We start from the raw sequence: 24,437 nt of genomic DNA on the forward strand, positions 1-24,437 counted from the left end.
ATCTTCTCAACCATATTCTTACCTACCATTATATACCATAATATTTCCTAAGAAACCAGCATCCTTTCTAGGCAGCTAGGTTAATGTCAAACTTGATGGGATTCGTTGAATGTTATTTCCTTGCACCTTCATTAAAAAATAAATGTCAGATCCTTCAAGGGATCTGAATGCTGTTGTAGGGCTGACAAATAAGCATTCTTTGAAGCCACTAATAGTGACTACTTCCAACTGGAAAATAAAGACATGTAAGTAGCATGTGCTATGAACAGGAGTGGTGCCTTTAACTTGTATTTGGCATATGTCAGTAGCTAAGATACTCCGGGGTACAAGTCTTCAGGGAACAGCATAGTATATTATCCATGTACATACATCATCCATGACTTCATTTTTGTAGAAGATAGGCTCGCTGCTCCTCAGTGGGTGAACTGCAGTGGGTGTAGTAGCTGGGAATTATGTCAAATGTTATAATAACATGTTAGAAAACAGGATAATGGGCCCCACTTTCATGTTCCAACTGGCATATCGACAAGAGTGGGCTATTTGCCAAAGGACGTTAAGCTAAGTGTTGGAGAAGCAGAAACAGCTCCACCAGGTTCATTCAGTAGAGAATTATGGTCAAAAATTATTTAGTCGGGGTTCCTCAAATTCTACTGGTGAAATTAATCAGAACACAGTAAAAATCCCCATGTTACGACTAAATCCCTCGTGAGTCTGAACTTTTAGCATTACTTTTTAGCAATAGATTAAAGATTCACAAAATGTACATATTTAAAAAGAACAACTTCAGTTATGTTATCCCCTATTTTCTTTAAAAAATAGCAAATAGCATCTTATTTGTCTTAACATGTGTAATCCACTTAAGGAAATGTAGAGTTGAAGGATCAAGCATAAGTCATTTTTTAAAATTTAAACTTGACATTATGTATTTAAGCTAAAACAAAGTTTTAGAATTAGAGTGAGCTGCACATGCCTCTGAGGAAATCCAGTCAGCTAGCTTGCCAGTGTTCATATACAGAGATATTCACTCTTTAGTAAGTTTTTGTCTGATTAATGTTATTTTAGATGATGGGTAGCCTTGTGAATAAATGATGAAAAGATGTAAGCTAAAATATATAGTAGCACAAGCCAGCACTCCAGAACGTAAAGAGCTATTTTTAAAAGGGATGTTATTTAGAAAGTCAAGAGCAGTTTAAAGGAGTTAATATGACAGCTCAATAATGAGCAGCAGTGGCCTCTTCATTGTTCCCTCCCAGGCTTGCACGTGCCAATGGGGAGTGTGTTTGCCAAATCAGGAGACTAATTCAGCGAAAACCATTCCTCCATCTTTTGAGAATGGACTAAAAATATACACATTTTGGAAAACTAAAACAAATATTTTGGCCCGACCATACATGTGTTAGAAAAGCAAAACCAGAAGAGATGAGTTAGTGAATGAAAATTACACACAGAAGTTCTGCAATACCTGTGACATTCGTGCCAGTGCTAGATTAATTTATTAAAATGTACACCCACTGGGAAATGTAAAGAAAAACAGAACATTATCTGTGCTCTTGCCTTCAAGGAGCATCATTTTTCCTTATTTAGAGATCAACCCAGCACTTTTTACTGCAGACCACAAATTGCTTTACAAACATTCATGTTGATTTTGAATGGACTGCCAGATTTGCCTCACAGCTTGAAGCAAATCACATCCTATAATATCTGATAAACAGAGACGTTTTGTTTCAATGGTACATGTTCCGTTTAAGGGATGCATACACTTGTTTCAGAAATTGTCTAGTCCTTCTGTTAATTAGGTGGGCTCTTTTAGTTACAGTGCAACACTGGTATCAAAATATTTTGGGAAAATTGTGCTTCAGGAGTTAACTCAAGTTATATCAAACTTTAATAATAAAGACATTGAATATATTTTTAAAAGCAAATTTCACATTTAAGGTCTACTGGGTGCATATTTTTATTTCAAAAGTTTTACTTTTTTCAGGATAAGGGTAAGACTCTAAATCTAGGATGCTTTTATCTCTGTAGTAGTGAATAAATTCCATAGTTTCTTTGGTACCTTGTAAAAGCACATCATTCATATACACATGCACCTTCATCTCAGGGAAGCCCAAAATATCTGTATTTTACATTTCTTCTTTTAATTAAATGCAACCCATGATGGGTAATTTCTTATTAAGGCATATTTGGACTTATATCAAACATATTATTGATCTCATCTTTTTTTTTTTTTTCCCCATTAGTCTAGGAAAGGAAGCTGCTATAATTACAGGGCCTGCTCGCCATTTTCAAATATGGTGCATTGACACATGTCATGTCCTATTCTAACTGCTGTGGTGTCTTCCTAGAGGGGAGGGCCCTCCTCTACGTTTCACTTAGGAAAGGAAGCCCAAGACAGAGTTTGCATCTTCCTTAACCTTGCAGCCCGCACAACATCTATTCTGCACAGTATGTGGGCTAAAACTTTTCTTGGTTGTTTAGTTTGGTTACACATGTTGCAGATTCCCCCATTTCTGGTGGGGCTCACAGAGAGCTAAAGAATTAGAATGGAACCTCAAGATAAATTTCTGAGCCTGTTTTTGTTAAAAAAAAAAAAAAAAAAAAAAAAAGCAAATCTGGGCTTCCCTGGTGGCGCAGTGGTTGAGAGTCCGCCTGCCAATGCAGGGGACACGGGTTCGTGCCCCGGTCCGGGAAGATCCCACATGCCGCGGAGCAGCGGGCCTGTGAGCCATGGCCGCTGAGCCTGCGCGTCCGCAGCCTGTGCTCCGCAATGGGAGAGGCCACAACAGTGAGAGGCCCATGTACCACAAAAAGAAAAAAGCAAATCTTCTAAATTTTAAAATCCCTTTGTTCTGAAGATAGGTGGAGAATGACTCTGATACAAGGCAGCTTCACTTTTTCTCTCTTAAGGCGAATTAGTTAGTGATAAGTACAAAGTACTTTCTTTTAAAGTGCTGTCTTGATGGAAAATGTACTGGGTTTTTCTATTCATAGGCTAGGTCAAAATGAATATAGTAATCCTAGTATTGATTTCCTTTTGTGCTTTCCTGAAAGTAGTTTTTGTTATATTAAACATCACATGACTTTTAACTAAAATTATGCCTGATCATAAGCTACATTTGGGACTCTCCCTGATATAACTGTTCATAATCTCTTCTTCAGCTGGGTTTTGGACTGTCTGGAAAGTAAAATATCATATGAATTAGAATTTGGGATGTCCTCCTGCTATGGACTGAATTGTGTTCCTCCAAAATTCATCTGTTGAAGCCCCAACCCCGAATGTGATGTTATTAGAGATGAGATGTTTGGGGGATAATTAAGTTTAGAGGAGATGAGAAGGTGGGGCCTTCATGGTGGAATTAGTGCCTTATAAGAAGAGACACCAGAGATTTTACTTCGTCTCTTTCTCTGCTATGTGAGGACACAGTGAGAAGGTGGCTGTCTGCAAGCCAGGAAGAGAGCTCTCACTAGGAACCAAATATGCAGCACCCTGACCTTGGACTTTCCAGCCTCCAGAGGTGTGAGAAATAAATGTCTGTTGTTCAAGCCATCCAGTGCATGGTATGTTGTTATAGCAGCCCAACCTGACTAAGATAACTTCCCGGCTGTGAGTTTAGAATATGAGGAAGCAATATAACTGCAAATCATTCCTGAAGTAAATTTGAAGCTGAGTTCCTGTGTGTAGATTGAGTTTTAGCTTCATAACACACTGCATTCTCAGGATCTATGTCTTCAAGGTTTGAATAGCCAGACTTTCTCCACAGATAGTGCCTTTTGTTTAGATTCATTGTGTTAATTCTACTTATGAATCCAAGGAAGGCCTCTGAGGACCACCCAAAGTAAAAGTAGATAACTCTCCCATTAACTGACAACTTTCTATCATTATCAGAGTTAAGGAAGATTCAAAATATAGATTTAAAGAGCCTGAGTTAGGGTCCAGCTGATGCCCTGGACTCCAGGATACCTTGTGGTATTAAAGTGATATTTTTCTGACAACCTCAAAGGGTAAATCTCTTCAGGAAGTGCAGCTCTATGAAAGTTTAGTCAAAATCAGAAGCTGCATCTCAGTTACTGCATCACAGATCCCTGTCTTTCACATTAGAGTTCTTCCCCTGAGATGGATGGGGCAAACAGTCAGGTATATATAGGAAAGATTCAAACTCATGTAACTGACTGGAAACTTCTCTCCTTCGAATCCCAGTAATGGGGGCCGAAAAATAATCATTTCCTTATATATTTCCATAAAAAAGGGTGAAGTAAAAATTTTTCTACTTAACATTACAGAAATAAAATGGCAACAAATATATGGTTAGAAGCCACACAGTTATGTCAACAACGTTAACAGAATTTAGATCAAATTCCTTAGATAAATTAGCAGTTTTCATATGTCTAGTTTACATGGGCTCAATTATAGGTGTGGTGGACTTGGGGTCACACAAATGGCAGAGGTTCAGATCTGGTTCTGATTACCAAGATTTGTAGAATATGTTTTTGTGTTTAACTCTTATTGTAACTTTGCCAGTGAGTGTTTGCCTAACCTCTGCCTCCTGTACATGAAGTTTCAATTCCCGAACATACTTCCATGCTTTTAATTTGTATCTCCCAGGTCTTTGCTAGAGTCCTGCGGTTCCTTCACACACTCCTAAGGCACACGCCTGCATGACTGGCTTCCACATGGATGCTTCATGCATATACTGCATTCAGGAAAGAGACTTTTTGGATCTCCCCAGTTAGAGCAAAATCTTGAGTATTTAACATCTAATCATACAAGTAACAGTACCTTGTAACTAGTAACAGACTTCAAGATGACCTTGTGAGCAGTATTATACTATACACACTATTGATTTTTTCCAATTTACAATTAAATTACCATAGCATTTAGTTAAATGGTAATTATAGGAAAATTTTGTCCTTTAGAACCGGAGTTGTTGCCTTTATGAATACATTCTTTTCTTTATAGGAGAACTCTCATTATTTTCACCAGAAGTACATTTTAATGTTAGTATTCTGTTACATGCAAAACTGGATTAAATAATTTCCTGTTGAGTGAATGTTTTAAGAATATAACCTTAATTGTTTACTACGGTTTTCTATATTCAGAGTTGCTCTACAGCAGGATATTTTAAAGTTTAAGTATTGAAAATAGTCTAAGCATAAGTAAAGAAAATTGCTAGTTGTTGACTCTGGAAGCTATGAAGCTATAAAGACATAAAACTCAACCAAATGACAGATTCATAAAAATTTCCTTTTTGAGGAAATTTTCAAGTATTATGAAAATGTTTTTGAAAACACAGTATTAACATTAGGGCTTGTTAATAAAGCAATAAGACAATCACCTCTGTAAGAACTGCAGAGCTAATTATTATGTGTCTTAGAGAATGCCACTGCAACCAGGCAACTTATGGAAACGTGGCTCTGTTTTTATTCATGTCGTCCCTTTGCAAAAGTAATAGCATATTATTTCTGTGAAAAATAACTCATTCTCTTCTTCATACTTGAAGATATGCTTTTGATATATATATCTATATATCTCTATATATATATGTGTATTTATATATCAATATATAGTTATTTAATATGAACGTAAGTGATTTTTCCAGCAATGGTTGTAAGAATGTGTGGACTACAAGAGGTAAAAGTGAGAAAGCTGCTTTCTCTGTCTCTCCCTTGAAGGTCCACAGGGCCATTTCTCCTAGTACAAGGCATAGTCAGCCTCAGAGAGACCAACTCTAACTCAAGAAACCAAAGTAGACCCTTAATTAATGCACCATGAGAACTAAGATCAACTGATTAATGCCCAGTGAGAGCTATGATTCTCATAAAGACAAAATGCTTTTAACAGGTATCTACAACCATCTTATCCTCAACCTTGTTGTTAGCAACCAAAATAGTTGAAATTCAGTGGTTAAAACATCCACTGTCGGACCAATACTTGGATAATTATTGCCCAAGTTTGTGCATGTTAAACTCAAAAGATATACAACCACACATTTTCTTCCACTTAAGATTATATTTTGTTATTCACTCACTATTCAGGACAGGGATGTTGTTGAAGAAAGAAGCTGGGAAGTGTCAGATAAACATGACCCGCATCCAAAGAAAAAAATTAATAGTCTATAGGCAGATGGAAGCAAACTAGGGTAAGCTTTAGAGTTGGAGGTTTCTTACAATATCCCCATCAAAAATATTAGGATGGAAAGAATTGCAGAATATTTCTGGTAAAGTAGATAATTAACACTTAAACCACTTAACTTCTTCCAGCCCATGTACACATTTCCAATATTTTCCTGGCTCCCTCTTCCTTGTTCATTTCTGTCACTGTCTCAGGCCTGGGAATTTCTGACTTTCTCACTCTTCACTGACATTCTAGGCTATGCTGAGGAAAGCTTCCTGTTCGTTTGTTTTGCTTGGAAACCCAGAATTTCCAGATGCCAAAATATTTTAAATGTGGGATAGGAGAGGGAACAAAGGAGAAAATAAGAGAGAAACTTAATGATTCTTTAGCAATTTAAAATTATGTAATGTTTGAGCAACTGTTTTGATTAGGATCCATATGGTACAGATATTTATGAAATACAGAGAGGTTTTAAATATAACTCTTAGCTTTTTATCCTTATCACGTAAAGGAAAAAATGAGCCATCTTTTTCTCATAAAAAAGTAAATGAAGACATTTGTCATGACATTATAGAGAAGCAATAATATATCCTCAGACTTACAAAGGAAGGATTTTTAGTTCATAGCCACATGAAACAGTCAAGAGCGTGAAAAGAAAAAAAAAATAGTATTAAAGTGAGGAAGCAAAAGCCTTGAGAGATAAAGGTTTTGTTGCTCTGAGGGAAATATAATGCATAATTAGCAGAAAGTAATTTATATTACATTCTCTTTAGATATAGAATACTTGACAGTACTTTACAGATTTTGGGGGTTCATGTTGCTTTTTTTTGATTCATTTAAAAACTGATCTCAGTTTTAAAATGACATAATGATATGCTTTATATATTGATACAATGATAAATCTAATATTTCCTTTTTGCTGTTTTCAAAATCTTCTGTTAAAACTCTAATTTTTGTATGTTCTTATCAACATTTGATGCCCATATTACCTTTACATTGCTATAAATTATCAAAAAATCAAGCTGAAAGGGATAACAATTTATATCTTTCTTCAGATGTAGCTCACAATATTTCAGTTCATTTGAACTAAGAATTTAGGATTTTTCCCTCTGGACTAAAAAAAAATTCTCATGTTATTTTCATAACTGACTATATTCATACAATGAAGTAGCTTACTTCTTAATGGATTGTTAGCATTTGTTCAACTATGCTTGAAATTGTATTATTTATACTCTACAAACACATATAAATTCTTTCCAAACACTATGCATCCTCCCTACTTTATAGATAGATGGAAATTTAAAAAAACTAAAAATGCCTCTACATTGTTGTATGGGTTTCCTATTGCTTCTGTAACCAATTATCACACATGTAATGGCTTAAAAGAATCCACATTTATTATCTTACCATTGTGGAGGTCGGAAATCTAAGTGGGTCATCGGGGCTGCATTCTTTCTGGAAGCTCTGGGAGAGTGCATTTCCTTGCCTTTTCCAGCTTCTAGAGGCTGCCCACAATCTCTGCTTCAGTTCATAACATCCCCTTCTCTGCCTCCCCTGCCTCTTCTTCCCTTTTAAGGACCCTTGGACTACACTGACCCATGCTGATGATCCAGGATAATCTCCCATCTCGAAATCTTTAACTTAATCACATCTGCAAAGTCCTTTTGGTCATTTAAGGTAACATGTTTAAGAGATCTGGGGAACAGGACATGGACATCTTTGGGGGATTATTATTTTGCCTGCCACAATTGCCTAGACCTCAGTGCCCAGTTAAGAAAGATTTTTCAGAGCAAAAATTAGAATGCTTTTAAGTTACTATTTATTCTGTTAAAAAATCTTTAAAAAGCACCTTGAATATAGAGCAGCATTTTCATCTTCCCTGGTTATGAACTGTATAATTTCTTTCAACATTTTAATTCATATGGCTTAATTAATCTGTATCTAGCACTTAAGAGACCTACGTGGGACACAATGGTACTGACTGTGCATCCACAGGTTATTTCCTGCGATATTATAGAAGCTGTACAGTTTTTGTTAATGACTGGAATTCACTAGAACTGTATGAGTTTCCTAGGCCCCTGATGGTGATTATATGTACGGCTGTCAATTCCTTGAGCAGTCACAGTTGGAACCCAGAGGTCACTCAAGTATCAGTTGAATGAGTGTATTTCTGACTCCTTCTCATGCCCAAATAAATTTCTCTTCCTGAAAGGATATTAAAGAAGAGGCATCAAACTCAAACGATGAGGGTTCTCATTGCTTTGCAGTTAGAATCTGCTGATATAATTTTTTTGCTACTTTTTAAGATCTATCTACTATGAATGAATTTTATTTACACATACACACAATTCAAAGTAAGCATAAATGGAAATTTTGTAAGCCACCATCTCCAGGGGAAAATGAGAAAAAAATTATTTTGCTATGCAGTTGTTCTTTAGATGCAGTCATATGCCCTTATTTTTCTATTTCTGTCCTAATTCCTGAAGTTCCTTTGAGAATAGACTGTATAATCTAAAACAGTTTTAGATATATTATGTCTCTCCTTTGGAATGCCTAGGATACAAGAATAATATTTAAATAATCTTTTATCTGTGAGATAAAAAATAGTTCCTTATCCTGGTAACCAAAGAAAACTTAGGGCCTCCTATTCTGCTCTCAGAACATTTCGGCAGTTTAAGTCAGCCTGAGCTGTTATCACGTTTAGTCTAAACATTCTCCATTTGTCTTCCTGTACATAACCTCCCTCCTACTTCTCACTTAAGGAATGGAGATTATTTTTGAGCTTACTTTTATCAATGTGATATTGCAGATTTAGGATTAAATGTGATATTCACTGTTCTTCCAGTTGAAAAGGTTTACTAGTGACTGTATAAGATTGTGTTAAGTTTTTGAAATCCGGAAGTATACTCCTTCAATGTTTTATAAAACTGATGATGTTCATCCCAATTCAGACTTCAAGTAGAATTACAGTTGCACATTATTAAATAATAAGATGGAATGTATTTCAAGTTCGGGACATTTCATTTAAAATATGTGTTATTGCAAATGATATAAATTTACTATAAATCTTATTGTATTTGTTAGAGTTGGTATAACATGAATAGTGATGACAAAAAAAAAAAGGATGGCTTAATTAGCTTGTTTTGTGTGTGGGTGGTATTTCAACCTACATGAATACTCAGCCTCAGGTCATGAATAACATGAGGATGGATGGGTCAGGGGAGAGGGTCGGAAGACTTTAAATCCCAGGCTGCTTCTTAGTGTCATTCTTTTATGATTTGATATGTGATAATGAAGTAATAATTCAGATCATCTAGGTAATATAAATTGTTTATTAAAATATCATAAGGAATAATGGGTCTGGCATTTAAGTGTAGGTGTTCACTATCAATTCAACAATTGTGTTCCTTTCTGCTATACTTTAAACAATCCCTTTCCAATATACTTCAAGTGGGCAATAAAGTCATGAGAGGGGGCCTCTGGAAACAGATAGGCATCTTTTAAATCCTTATTTAGAAAGTATAATTGAAACATTTTCTGGATCAACTGTTACTTAACCTGCTGTGATTTAATGAGACATTTCTCCCAGAACTATCATTGATGTAATCAGGAACATATTTTCAATAGGTCCATAATGGAATTTTTTTTTCCTTTACTTTCAGCCAGCTTTTTAGAGGATTACTAGGCAGTATAAATAAGATAGCTTGCAATAAAGAAACAAAAGTATGCTTGAATTTCTCAGTTTAAGTATTTCAAAATTATTATTGATCCTAAAAATATTTTCTCTCTTATTAAAAATTTGTGGGGTGTTTTCTTTACCCAGTATGCTAAACATTAACATCCAGCACATATCTTGTTAATGGAATTTATTACAAAACTATAAAGATATTATTACATTTGTATCTACCATGATTAGTGAGTTCCATGAGGACAGAGGTTATGTCTTTTTCACCCATTTCCTGACAAATCATCTATTTGACATAAAGTAGGTGTTTGATACCAGTTTCCTGAATGAATATCACCACAAATGGCAGTTCTAAAATCAGAAAAGTAGCTTAGCTATGTAACTAGAAATTGGTGAGTTTTGTAAGCCATAAAATACTAATTTTATTACTTTATATAATACTCAAAAATTTGTTTATGCCAGCAAATAAATAAATAAATAGAAATAGAAAAATGTGGTTAAGGCTATAATTTGTGAAGACACATTGTATGAATTCAGCAGAACACCTTGAAATTCTACAGACTTGATGACTGTAAACTTACCTTGAGCCTAGAATTGGCACACTTACAATGGGCAAGGGGAGGAGAATATAGACAGTTTTATCTACACTAAAGAGGTAGCTGGGAATATCCTAATGTAACTATTCAAGAGAATATGCATAAAACTGCTTATCAGGAGTGATTCTTAACTGGAGCTAATTTCCACCCCCTCCCCACCTGGGTATATTTCTCAATGTACAAAGACATTTTGGGTTGCCACATGTCACAGCCTGGGATGTCCCTGGAATCTAGTGGGTAGAGGATAGGGATGATGTTAAACATCCTACAATGCACAGGACAGCCCCCCCAAAGCATAGAATTATCTGGTCCAAAACGTCAACAGTCCTGAGGTAGAGAGACCCTGAACTAGAGGCTAGCAGCCTACAGAAGATAAAATTCTCTGTGACCTTTTTATAAATAGGGAAACAGTGTTCTAGAGGAATAGATGGTGCAATTGGCCATGAAGCTCCTAGCAGGAACTTCACTTAGGATGTCCTTTGTGAAATACCGAACAGCATCTTTAGAATTCCAATTTTGGGTCAGCTAGAGAGTGACTGGGCCCCAAAGTGGATAGCTTTTTAAGATTAACAGATTTTTAGAGAATGTTTTAGGAACTTAGTTATCTAGCTTGAATGAAGATATACTTACAAACTATAACCATTTTCTCAAAAGAGGATAACTTTTTACTAAATAATAGATGATATAATAACCTTTATTCCTATTTTCTTCCCATTGTATCTTGGTTACCATCAGCCATACTCAAGGAAAAGGCATTTAAAAAATTTTAAGCATAATTTTTCTTTTTAAAGTAGTTTAAGACTCACAATAAGCAGAAAAGGTAGTTTCTGTCTACGAAATAGACAGTTCCCATGTACCTTTCATCCAACTTGCCCCAGTTACAATATCTTAACAGTATTAACTCAGGTACAGGCAAAGGAAAACTTTTAAGTAATAGAAAGTTAGAGAGGTAGAGAAAGAGAGAGAGAAATATAATAGATAGATAAGATAGGTTAGATAGATGTAGTTTCATTTCCTCAAGTAAAGATGGAAGAATGAGTAATAAATGACTTCAGTTTACACGAAAATGAGACAATCTGATCTTTATTTTGCCATATAAACCCCTTAACTTTCTGCTATTTATTATACTCATCACCTCTAGACACATTACTCTTATCATGATTATTCATGCTATTTCTGGCCATAACCCAAGGAAACATCCCTTCCCTTTCAACTCCTTGGTGAGTGTCCACATACTGGTCTGTGATGACTCACAGCCAGCATTCCTTCAATAACTGGCTCAGGGTCCTCTGCCTCAAGACAAATTCCTGCCTGCTCTCTTGCTGACAAACCAATCATTTGGTCTTGTATTTTATAGCACTCTTGCATAAACTGCACATTTTTCTTTGTCACTGGAAATTTCCACTATTATTTTTTTCACATTTATCTGACTTCTTGCAATAGATTACAAACTGCAAAAATATAGGGACCATTTCTTCCATCACTTTTGAATACACCTAAGTGCACAATCATATATGGTGAAGTCTAAAACTACTTGTTGAATGAAAGCCTATCTTGGATATTGAATGCAAACAGGGCAATTATAAAAGGACATACCTACTTAAACACATTTCACGAAACACATATGTATGTTGAAATTTCAGTAACAATCCACTTTTTATTTAGAAAATATTTCTCTTTGGCATATATTTGAGAATAAAAGAAAAGAGGTATAAATTCAAGAAAAATGACAACTGAAGTGACATGGAAGAACTGAACTTAAGACCAAGATATAAAGAAAAGTAAGATTTAAAAAAATGTATGTATCACAAAAATGTATCAAAAAATAATATGGAAAGTACAAAAATTTATTGGTAAGACACCAAAACAAGCAAACAAACAAAACTCTTGGAATGCTTTTCCTAGGAACCCTGACCTGCCATGTAAGAAGTCTGATGACTGGAATGCTACTTGGAGGGGTCACATGTAAGTGCTTTGATTCACAGTCCAGCTGAGCCCAGCCCTCCAGCTCCTCTTCCAAGACTTTTGACGAGTGAACAAATATATGCTGGACCCTCCAGAATGGCGTATGCACCAGCTGAGTATCTGCAAGTGACCTCTGTCAACCATGTGACAAAGAATTGCTTGCTAAGCCCTGCTCTACTTCCTGCCCACAAAATTATGAGAATTAAATGCTTCTTATCTTAAGCCACTAAAACATGCAGGAATAGTGGATGTCCAATTTAGCATGAGATAGCAATGCCGTCCTTACATTAACCACAAAGCATTTTTAAAACCTTTATGACTATTGCTACATTACGGTAAAGATTAGGATATGAATGTGTGTGTGTGTGTGTGTGTGTGTGTGTGTATGTGTACATGTACATGAACACTTAGCTTTCAGGCTTCTGTGCAAGTACTAGAAAAGGGGAAAATATAATAAATTAGCTGTCTTTCAGCCCTATGCCCTCTGCCTCGCCAAAAAAAGTCTATAGCCATACCACCCTGAATGCACAGGATATATAGTCTGATCTCAGATGCTAATCAGGGTCTGGCCTGATTAGTGCTTGAAAAAATAATTAATTAAATTGTTAATTCAAATAGCATACGAGACCAGAAATCCTTAGTTGAAAAATTTGAATTTCACTATATCAAACAGAGGCCATGACAGTGAAACAGTTACTAAAGATAAAGTCTATGGACTGAACCTAGAAAAAAATCATGAAAACCAAGCTAAGGTTTATAGATGTTGACAATTAGATATCGTGTGAGGGGACTTGGCTTTAGACTGAGGCCATAAACGTGCAATGTTGCTAAACAGAATGGGACTAAATATATCAATGATTTTTTATATCCATATTATACACCCATACACATATTAATGCTTATTTTGATACACATATTTTACCTCTAATTATACACACACACACACACACACACACACACACACACACACAAACACAAACACAGAACTAGAGGCCCACCAAATCTAGTTTGTAACTGATGGCCTCCAGTTTGTTCTTGGGATCTTCTCTGGACTGAGGTTGCTGACTAAACCTTCGGTTTTCCAAAGACATTAGCTTTATCTTATATATATTACATTTGCCCAAATTCAATGTCTCTTGTCATTACCTTTATAATCTTATGTCTTTATTGCGAAGGAGTCACTATTGCATGTGGCCGTTTTTTCTTGGATGACCACATCTGAATTCATTTCTCAATTGCCTCACATGATAAATCTCTGTTTTTCTTTTTTCAAAACATGTAAATGTATCTATTAAAATCAGCATAAATATTTAATCTTTTAAAAATTCTACATCAGATGATCAACTAGTCACTTGAGTCTGAATGTTATAGTTTGGAAGACAGTAAAGACTGTTCATAAAATGACAAGTAAAGGACCAGAAAGGTTATATGACTTGTCAAAGCTCAATTATAATATTGAAAGTATTATTCTAATTTTTAATTTATTTAAAAAATTTTAATTATAAAATATTTTAAACATATAATAGTATAGGTACTAATATAAAAACCAGCTATATACCAATCACTGGGGCATTTAACAGGTGATACGATTTTTGCCGTATTTGTTTCAGACCCTTTAAGAAGAAAATGAAAGAAAAAGAGAAAAAATACCAATTTTCCAGGTCAATATTCTATTCACAATACCCTGCTGCTTGTTTCTCAGTTTGGAATTATTGCTGATTTTTATTTTTGTAGAAGGTTAATAGTAAGTTTACTTCTCAAAGGACCTTCATCTATTAGCACTTTTGATTCTCTCCCTACACTTGAGAAATAGTTAGGGCACATATTTTTCCGAATTTTATAGACAAGTGAAGCACAGAAATGTTAAATAACATGCTCAAAATATCAAAGTGATTCAAAGAGAGCTGAACCAACCTCTGATTGCAAACTGTGTGCGTCCTGGTGTGCCACACTGCATGTTGTAATTTGATAGCTCAATATCAGAATATGAGTATAAGATAAACACATTCTGAAGCACAGTTAGATCTCTAAATTTTTAAAGAATCTAAACCTATCAATATTTAACTATCACCAGAGTTGTAAACTCATCTAGAAAACCTTAATAATCCTCTTAGACTCTCATAAGCTACTAATTGATTCTTTAAAGTATCACTTTACCCCTTTCCAAAATATTTTCACACAGTATCTTTGTCTAATCATCCCAACAATGCTACAAGGCAGGAATTTGTTAATAATCCATTTACCAGTGAGAAAATGAAACTGCTGAAAATTCAAATGTTAATAGTGGCTTAAGCCAGTGGTCCTCAATCTTTGCTGCACATTAGAATCACCTGGGGACCTTCTAAAATTCTCAAATCCCAGGTCACATCCTATACCAAAAAATCAGAATGTCTGGGAGTGGGTTATCAGTGAGTTTTGAAGATCCCAGGTGATTCCACTGTGCAGTCAAGTTTAGAAGCCACTAGTGTGAGCAGTGGCTACACCATGGTTATTTGGAGCTCCTACTCTAGTGTTTCTTCCCCTACAGTATGAAGGTGCACTCACAGATAATCTTGCTACCCTTCCTTGGGACATCAGCTACCAGCAGTGCTAAGAAACAATTTGCCCTTCACTTTGATTTTCCATTCCATGTGTGATTAGAAATATTCTTTTGTATAATATGTAGTCACCACAACATTTTTGACCCTACATCAAGTTGTAGGAGAATTACTGAAATGACCATCTGAGGCACTGACCTTTAATAACCTTGAATCTATTTTTAGCTCACCTTGTCTGTGGCCTATGAGTTTATTCTTGTTACAATAATAAACAGAAATTTCTCTCTTTTTAATTTGTATTTTAAATGAAATGAAGAAAGTTTGAATACCTTCTGTACATTGAAGACGGAAACAAAAAAGTTGTGAATCATTATTATAATGAAACTTGCTTTATCTACAAGCTTCACATAACAAGAGCCTTGGATGAGTTCAGTAGACCAAGGTACTTTCTGCTTGTATGATGTAAACTTTCCGCTTTTATGATGGGGGATAATGATGTATCTCCCAGGACCAACCTCTTTATTGCTTATAAGCAGTTCTCTGAGAAACCTCAGTCCATGTGTCTCCCTCTCATTCTTGGATCATGAAGAGTATTTGGGAACCATATAACCCAGACATTATGTTCAAGAAACAGACACGATTATCACCACCATACAAATATCCACACGTAAGAAATTTTCCAACTGGATCTCAGGAATGTGGACACACCATGCTCCCTTAATCTGGAACAAGACAGACTGGCCAAGAATATATGCTCTAGTGCTTCATCTCCTGGGAGAACATGGGTCCAGAAATGAGAAGGCAAGAAACTTTAATACTGTTATTGATTGTCTATTATTACTCAGGGTCTCAAGCAATAAACACAGAAGTTATGAATCCACACTATGCGTGATTCTCTCAAGTAGCTTCTTAGACCTCTACTGGTCTGGTAAGGAAGGTCAGACATTGTACCAATATAAATAATCAGTTCACTAGAAGCAATTTCAGTATAATTTGACTCCACTTTTCCATTTGACATCTTTTGATGATAATATATCAACAGGCTACATTTTTCTCATAGTGAAAAAAATCATCCTTAAAACCATCACACACCTAACTGAACTTTTTATTTCTACATAAGAAAAGTCAGTCTTCAGATATAACTCATACTGAATTAATTTACTTCTTGGATTAACAGTAAAATTATTGAAAAGTGCTTGAAATGATTTAACAATGCAGACTAATGGATCCCCTTAATTTTGACATTGTAAATCTTATGAATTTTAATCAATATGACATTTTCATGAGTCAAATACCCTTTTAAGCAGGAGAAAATTTTAAATGGCATTAATAAAAAATTTTATTATCTAATGAAACTATTTGTAATGTCCTCCTTTAGAAAAGCCCATTTCCTAAAGACTAGTATACAGACAAAAGATTGTGCTTGAATAATATTTAAAATAAACCTAAGATAAAACAAGGTTTTATGAATAGCATTGAGTATCTAAATCCTTTTCTACAGGGGCTATTCTGTGATCTGGTCTTCAAATATCCCATATTAAATAGTCCTCACAATGCGTAAAGAGCTTTGGTTTTCTCTTTCATTGTTTCTATGGTACCGAGTAAGTAAGACACATTGTCTGATTATAAAACTTTAGGTTGGAAGGTTACTATACTAATTTGTGATATCAAGATTACCATCCTGATTAGCTAGTTTATGAAATAATCAATATGTTGCATTAAGACAGGGCATACATCCCTAGGCCTCAAATACCATGGTGTGACAGAAAATATAATTTTTAGTATGATAAATGCAATACAGAGTGGGGAAGAAAAAGACATAGTGTCATTAAAGCAAATAAATATATAGGATCCTTGAAAGGCAGAAAAACCACAATATCTAATCTATGAAGAAATAAAGTCAAAGGAAATATATGTTTAAAACAAGTGCTGGTGAGGGTGTTTTTATAGATAGGAATGATGTGTGGAAGCTTAAGGCCCAGAGTCAGTGGATGAGAGAGTGGTTCATGCCCTGAGAAATCTGTCATGATTATGTGGAGGGTAAATTAAGACAAGCTAGGACATTTGACAAACATGAGAAATTACACAAGTGGACACCTATGGAACATCCATGCTAAGCAGCAAATAGTGATGAAATTATCTCCAAGTTATAACACAAATACAGGAACTGGACCAAAGATTCAGGACAATTCTCCAGGTAACTGTTGGTCCTATAAAGGGCAGGGATCTCTCACACACAGGAGTCAAGTCCTACCTTTCAGTTACTGATTCAGACTTAAGTAAACGTAATAGGAAGATAAATAGGAATTCTCAATTATAAGTATGAGCAGAAACCCCAAATCCTCAACAGAGGAAGAAAACCAGCAACACAAAAAGAAGATAAATCTTAACAGAAAAACTAACAGAGAATGGAATAAATAGAGCTAACAGAGACTTGAGAAAAAATATAAATGGGTTGTATATCTTCGGAGATATGCAACAGGATATTTTCCCCCATAATAAAGGATCTACACAGATAAGTTTTGGGAATTGAAATGTTCATTTTTAAAGCTCAACAGATGGAGTAAATAGCCGAATGGACAATTCCGAAGAGAAAATTTATCAAGTAGATGATTATATTTAGGCATTTTCTTAGAATGTCAGGCAAATGGTAAAGGAAAAAGGTGATAAGTTAAGGGACATGGAAGCTATATCCAGAAGTCCAACAATCTCTCTAGTTGAAGTTTGGGAAGAGGAAGTAGGAAGGATGGGGGGAGGGGCTGCCTACAAGAAATGAGAAGGAAATACACAAAGTCATTTGCTTTTCCCTTTTAGTCTATTTGAAAAATTATTTTCTCTGTATTCACATTGTCAGCACAGTCTGAAAAGATCAAATAATATTTATTTATATTCCTGACTTTTTTAAACAGTCTTGTAAAATGTAATAAGGAACACAGTGGTAGAGCTGATAGTTAATTAAATTTCAGCATTTATATTTGCCTTCACCAACACTGTTCTCCTGGTCTCAAGGAGCTCAGATATAAAAGAGTATGCTCTACTTAGTCAACATACAGATTTCTACAAATTTTCTCCAAATATAATCTCAAACTTAAAATTCCAGATGAATCAAATTTTGATGGAAGGAACAGAATGAGATTCCACTAATCAAACATAACCAATGTGCTGAACCCTCTCATGTGCTGAATATAGAAAGTTTACAAGATATAAGGGGTTAAGACTTCCATATCTTAAATTCTTCTTTCTCCATCATGTAATTTCCAATCTTCATAACATTAACAAATTGGTTTTTCTTTCCCCATGGTAGACTTTAAGATTCTTAAACCTGTTTTAAATATACATAAATAATGAGCATCTGATTTACTTGTTTTCTATGGCGATGATAATAATCTGTAGTGCTTTTCCTCTTTACCAAAATTATGTCTAATATTTCATGAACTCTATGGTAAATTCTCCATATGGCAGAGGAGACCCATTCCTGCATTTGTGTTTGTTAGGACTGAAAATGCCATTTTAGTAGGTGCACTAATGTTTACAGCAGAATTAAGATTTATTAGAACTACTCCACAGAGCAAGATTGTAGAGAATTTATGAACTGTAAAACTGCTATAAAGGTCACTTGAGACGCAAAAGTTTAATTTGCAGTATCATGGTATGGTACAAACCTGCTACACTCAATGCTTGTTAAAATAAATTGTTTAAGGATAGTTGCCTCAGTCTGCAGAGTTTACGAACTTCAACAAAAATAATTTCATATTACTTAATATTTTACGTAGGCTTGGTTTCTTTAAGGTTTGTTCACAAATCCACAACTTATCACATGTGTAAAGTAGTGAAGAAAACCAATACAAATTTGATCTCACTTTTGAAGGTCACTGTTGTTTCATACAGCACACAGCGTATCATTACTTATCCAACTTTCAACATTTACTGTTATTACTACTATTATTCATTTTTCTTTTGATACTAAGATTTGTAGGAATGGATAACTCCTCGAGAGATATAACAAGAATGAACAAGACAAGTATTTGTAACGAGAGCATTTGCGAAGGCATTACTAAACCAGATTGTGGATTATAAAAGTGTCTTAAAAGAATGAAATTAGAACACTCCCTAACACCATATACAAAAATAAAATAAAAATGGATTAAAGACCTAAATGTAAGGCCAGACACTATAAAACTCTTAGAGGAAAACATAGGCAGAACACTCTATGACATAAATCACAGCAAGATCCTTTTTGACCCACCTCCTAGAGAAATGAAAATAAAAACAAAAGTGAACAAATGGGACCTAATGAAACAAAAGCTTTTGCACAGCAAAGGAAACCATAAACAAGACGAAAAGACAACCCTCAGAATGGGAGAAAATATTTTTTCTCCCAAAATGAAGCAACTGACAAAGGATTAATCTCCGAAATATACAAGCAGCTCATGCAGCTCAGTATCAAGAAAACAAACAACCCAATCCAAAAATGGGCAGAAGACCTAAATCAACATTTCTCTGAAGAAGATATACAGATTGCCAACAAACACATGAAAGGATGCTCAACATCACTAATCATTAGAGAAATGCAAATCAAAACTACAATGAGGTATCACCTCACACCAGTCAGAATGGCCAACATCAAAAAAATCTACAAACAATAAATGCTGGAGACGGTGTGGAGAAAAGGAAACCCTCTTGCACTGTTGGTGGGAATGTAAATTGATACAGCCACTATGGAGAACAGTATGGAGGTTCCTTAAAAAACTAAAAATAGAACTACCATACGACCCAGCAATCCCACTACTGGGCATATACTCTGAGAAAACCATAACTCAAAAAGAGTCATGTACCACAATGTTCATTGCAGCACTATTTACAAGAGCCAGTACATGGAAGCAACCTAAGTGTCTATCGACAGATGAATGGATAAAGAAGATGTGGCACATATACACAATGGAACATTACTCAGCCATAAAAAGAAATGAAGTTGAATTTTTTGTAGTGAGGTGGATGGACCTAGAGACTGTGATACAGAGTGAAGTAAGTCAGAAAGAGAAAAACAAATACCATAAGCTAACACACACACACACACACACACACACACACACACACACACACACACATATATATAATCTAAAAAAAAAAAAAGAAATGGTTCTGAAGAACCTATGGGCAGGACAGGAATAAAGATGCAGACGTAGAGAATGGACTTGAGGACACGGGGAGGGGGAAGGGTAAGCTGGGATGAAGTGAGAGAGTGGCATGGACATATATACACTACCAAATGTAAAATAGATAGTGGGAAGCAGCCACATAGCACAGGGAGATCAGCTCAGTGCTTTGTGACCACCTAGAGGGGTGGGGTAGGGAGGGTGAGAGGGAGACACAAGAGGGAGGAGATATGGGGATGTATGTATATGTATAGCTGATCCACTTTGTTATACAGCAGAAACTAACACAACATTGTAAACCAATGATACTCTAATAAAGATGTTAAAAAATAAAAAAGATTATCTGAGACAGATCATCTCAATAATTTAAATGATGAGCTTTGAAGAACTCTAGACACAGGACAGAACTGTTAGCAATTAGTAATTCATTCTAGTTCAAGGAAATAAATTTAACCCAAATATTCAAAATCAGAGTTGAGTTTAGAGGTTGTAGCATAAAGAGCAGAATGATGTAGAAAGACTATCCCAATCATGACCAGAAGAGCTCTCCTCAGGTTACTACTAAATAATATTTCAGCATCATCCTAGAGAGACAGGTTTCTAGAATATGTTAGTTGTATTGCTCTTATATATAATTAGTAATATGTATATAACTTTACTTATGACCTATTATAAGTACATATGTAAGTATGACTCTACGTATTCTCTAACTATGAATACATTTTTTTCAACTAGTCTTTGACTTATATTTTTAAAGTTTGGATTAAAAAAAATAAACTTTGAAATTTATTACAGTGAGGTGCCAAATCTATGGAAACTAATCAATGATTTTGATATGCAGTTGGAGTCGTCCAGGTAGACAGCAACACTATTAATAGACTGGTGAATTTGTAGAGAAATTTCAACCTGAGAGTACCACTGTGCTCAGCAATAAATTATATATATTTTAAGTAAATCTAGAGACAGAATGTGCCTAAAGATATACATGGCACATCAATGCTCTAGTGTTGCTGGTGGCCCTCAGGATAAAGACCACAAGAATTGTTTCAAGCAAACTATAATCCCTTTCTATATATCTTTCTGTCCATCTCCATTGATAAGATACAGATATAAATATGTCATTTATGAATACATTTCTCACCATAATCTCATGTTTCCTTTTGTTTTTAAGACAGAACTGGGGTAACTATTTAAATTTGTTTTCTAGCCTCTCTTCAGCTATTATCGTGACTGAATATACAGGCAAACAGTACACTGGGCTGAAAAAAAAAAAAACCCAAGGGAAGATATTGTTTTACAAATTATTCATTACAGAAGCAAGTCTTAATTTGTCACTTAATTGCAGAAATAGTTTAGTAGCTTTAAGGAGAATGATACTAGAAGTTTGTCTGTTTCAAGAACTATGGGAAAGGAGAAAAATTATATTTATTGATTTGAAAAAGTAAAAAAATTGTTAATAGCTTTAAAAACTCCATATATAGTACTGTAATGTTCCTGAGGAAGGAGCATGAGTACCTAGGAACCTCTTAAATCACCATGCCCTGGGTGCTTATACCTGTACTTTGTGTAAGAGAGAAATGAACTTATCACAACTATGCCACTGATAGTTTGTGTTTTGTGTAAATATAGTCAAACTTCAGGAATATATTAAGCCCTGCATTTTATTTATGCTATTTCATTTAATCCATATATGTCCTGTGAGGTAGAAATTATTATGCTTATTTTACAAATTAGAAAACTGAGATTTCAGTTTTTTCTTTCTCAGTAAGTGAAAGAGCTGAGTTTTGAACTTAAGTGTGTCTGGCTCCAACATTGTATTCTCTGAACTAATCTCTGCTGTCTTGTATTAGGATGCCTTCTGAGGACACAGCCAGTACCAAAAACGTCGACTAGCTTTTTGTATTTTAACTTACATATAGTGGGTGTTTGACATGATGTTTGTCATTCAAGCCATCTTTGAGAGCACTCAGATAAAGTGGGATGAGGAAGTGTAACGGGAGTGTGTAAAAAGAGGCAGATATTGCTGCCTCTCATGATGAAGGAGGTCCTGACTTCTGATGTGAATTCACACATGTATGAAAGTGCTGCAAAATTATGAGGGTGACTGCTGGATAAAAGTGGTATCAAGACACACTACTATATATAAAATAAACAACAAGGACCTACAGTATATCACAGGGAATTACATTCAGTATCTTATAATAACCTATAATGAAAAAGAATCTGAAAAAGAATATATATATCTTTGCTGTACAACTGAAACTAACACAACCTTGTAAATCAACTATACTTCAATTAAAAAAAAATTAAAATTAAAATAAAATTAGAAAAAAAAATTAAAAGGCTATCCACTGGCCTGTGAAACAGGGATTTAACACAGAGAAAAACAGATCGCAAAATAACAACACAATAAATTGAAAATTGCCCTGAGAAATAAATTAAAACTGCTGACTTGTTTTTGTATCCTTAGCCTATTGATCTTTTTAGGAAAAATTTAACTCTTGCCTTATTTTTATCTTCTGAAAAATTAAATTAGGTTTATGTTTTCTTAGTGCTTTGTTATAAAATTAAAATATTGAAAAGGAGCTTCCAGATAAACAATGACTTCATAGTCTTTATCTGTAGTAAAGGGAGGAAAATAAAGAAATAAGTTATTAACCCACACAATGTGACTGTGAGAGGAGACGACAGCAAAGAAGTTATTTCAGTAAAACTGTAGAATGTGGAAAGCAGAAAGGAAAACAGTGCCTTGCTTAGCAGAGGAGAGGAAGCTACAGCTTTTTGTTGGAAGGAGGGTATTGACAATGACTGAATCTGTCCCCTCTGCAGAACCCCTGGTTGTTCAGGCATGGAGGTACCAGGCACAGTGCAAATTAGTAAACACAGAGACAGAAGAAACTAGAGAGATGAAGAAAACATCAAAACAAAAAACAATAGGACAAAAAAGGGACAGAGAAAAAGAAAACGCTTTAAAATAAAAATATGACCAATTTTCATTTAAACAAAATCAATATCCAAGAGGTGCAACAGCTGTCTGTTATGTGCTACAGAGAAAGAGAAGAGAAGAAATGGTGTATAGAAATTATGAGAGAAATCACACAGCTAAATTTCCCATTAATTAAGGCTCCAGATGGAAAGGGTCAAAAGAGTGTCCATGACAATACAAGAAAAAGACTGTCTCACGAACAAATCATGAAGTTTCCAAACCTTTAAGATACATTTAAGATCCTACTGGCTTGCAGAGGGCGGGTGGGTGGGGAGCATATGCAAAACATGGGGTGCAAAATGGCCTCGGAATGTAAGCTGGTGCAGCCACTGTGGAAAACAGTATGGAGGTTCCTCAGAAAACGAAAAATAAACTTATTGTATAATACAACAATCCCACTCCTGGGCTTATATCCAGCCAAATCTATAATTCAAAAAGATTCATGTACCCCTATGTTCACAGCAGCACTATTCACAATAGCCAAGACATGGAAACAACCTAAATGTCATCAAAAGATGAATGGATAAAGAAGATATGGTACAGGGACTTCCCTGGAGGTCCAGTGGTTAACACTCCACACTTCCACTGCAGGGTGCATGGGTTTGTTCCCCAGTCGGGAAACTAAGATCCCACATGCTGCATGACACGGGCAAAAAATAAAAATAAAAAGAAGATATGGTACATATATACAACAAAATACTACTCAGCCATAAAAAAAAAACATGAAAGAATGCCATTTGCAGCAACGTGGTTCCAACTAGAGATTATCATACTAAGTGAAGTCAGAAAGAGAAATACCATATGTTATCAGTTATATGTGGAATCTAAAATGTGACACAAATGAACCTATCTATGAAACAGAAACAGAATCACAGACATAGGGAACAGACTAGTGGTTGCCAAGGGGGAGGGGGTTGGGGAAGAGATGGAGTGGGAATTTGGGGTTAGCAGATGTAAGCTTTTATATATAGAATGGACAAACAACAAGGTCCTACTGTACAGCACAGGGAACTATATTCAATACCCTATGATAAACCATAAAGGAAACGAATATTAAAAAAAAGAGGAATGCATATGTATGTATAACTAAATCACTTTTCTGTACAGCAGTAATTAACACAACATTGTAAATCAACTATACTTCAACTTAAAAAAAAAGAATTCTCACCAGCATTAGATTCTAGAAAATGGTGGCGTCAAGGTTTAAATCCCTAGAGCAATGTATTTTTAATCTAAAATCCCATACCATCCATACTATCATTTAAATGTGATAACAGAGTAGAAACATTTTCAAAAATCCTAGGGCTAAAATACATATAACTTCTATGTTATTTGAGGCAAATATTCAGAATGATTAAATATAATAGAGAAACATACCTAAGGACTTGAATGGTAGATTT

The sequence above is a fragment of the Lipotes vexillifer genome, unplaced genomic scaffold (assembly GCF_000442215.2).
Source record: "Lipotes vexillifer unplaced genomic scaffold, Lipotes_vexillifer_v1.1 scaffold550, whole genome shotgun sequence".
NCBI lineage: Eukaryota > Metazoa > Chordata > Mammalia > Artiodactyla > Lipotidae > Lipotes > Lipotes vexillifer.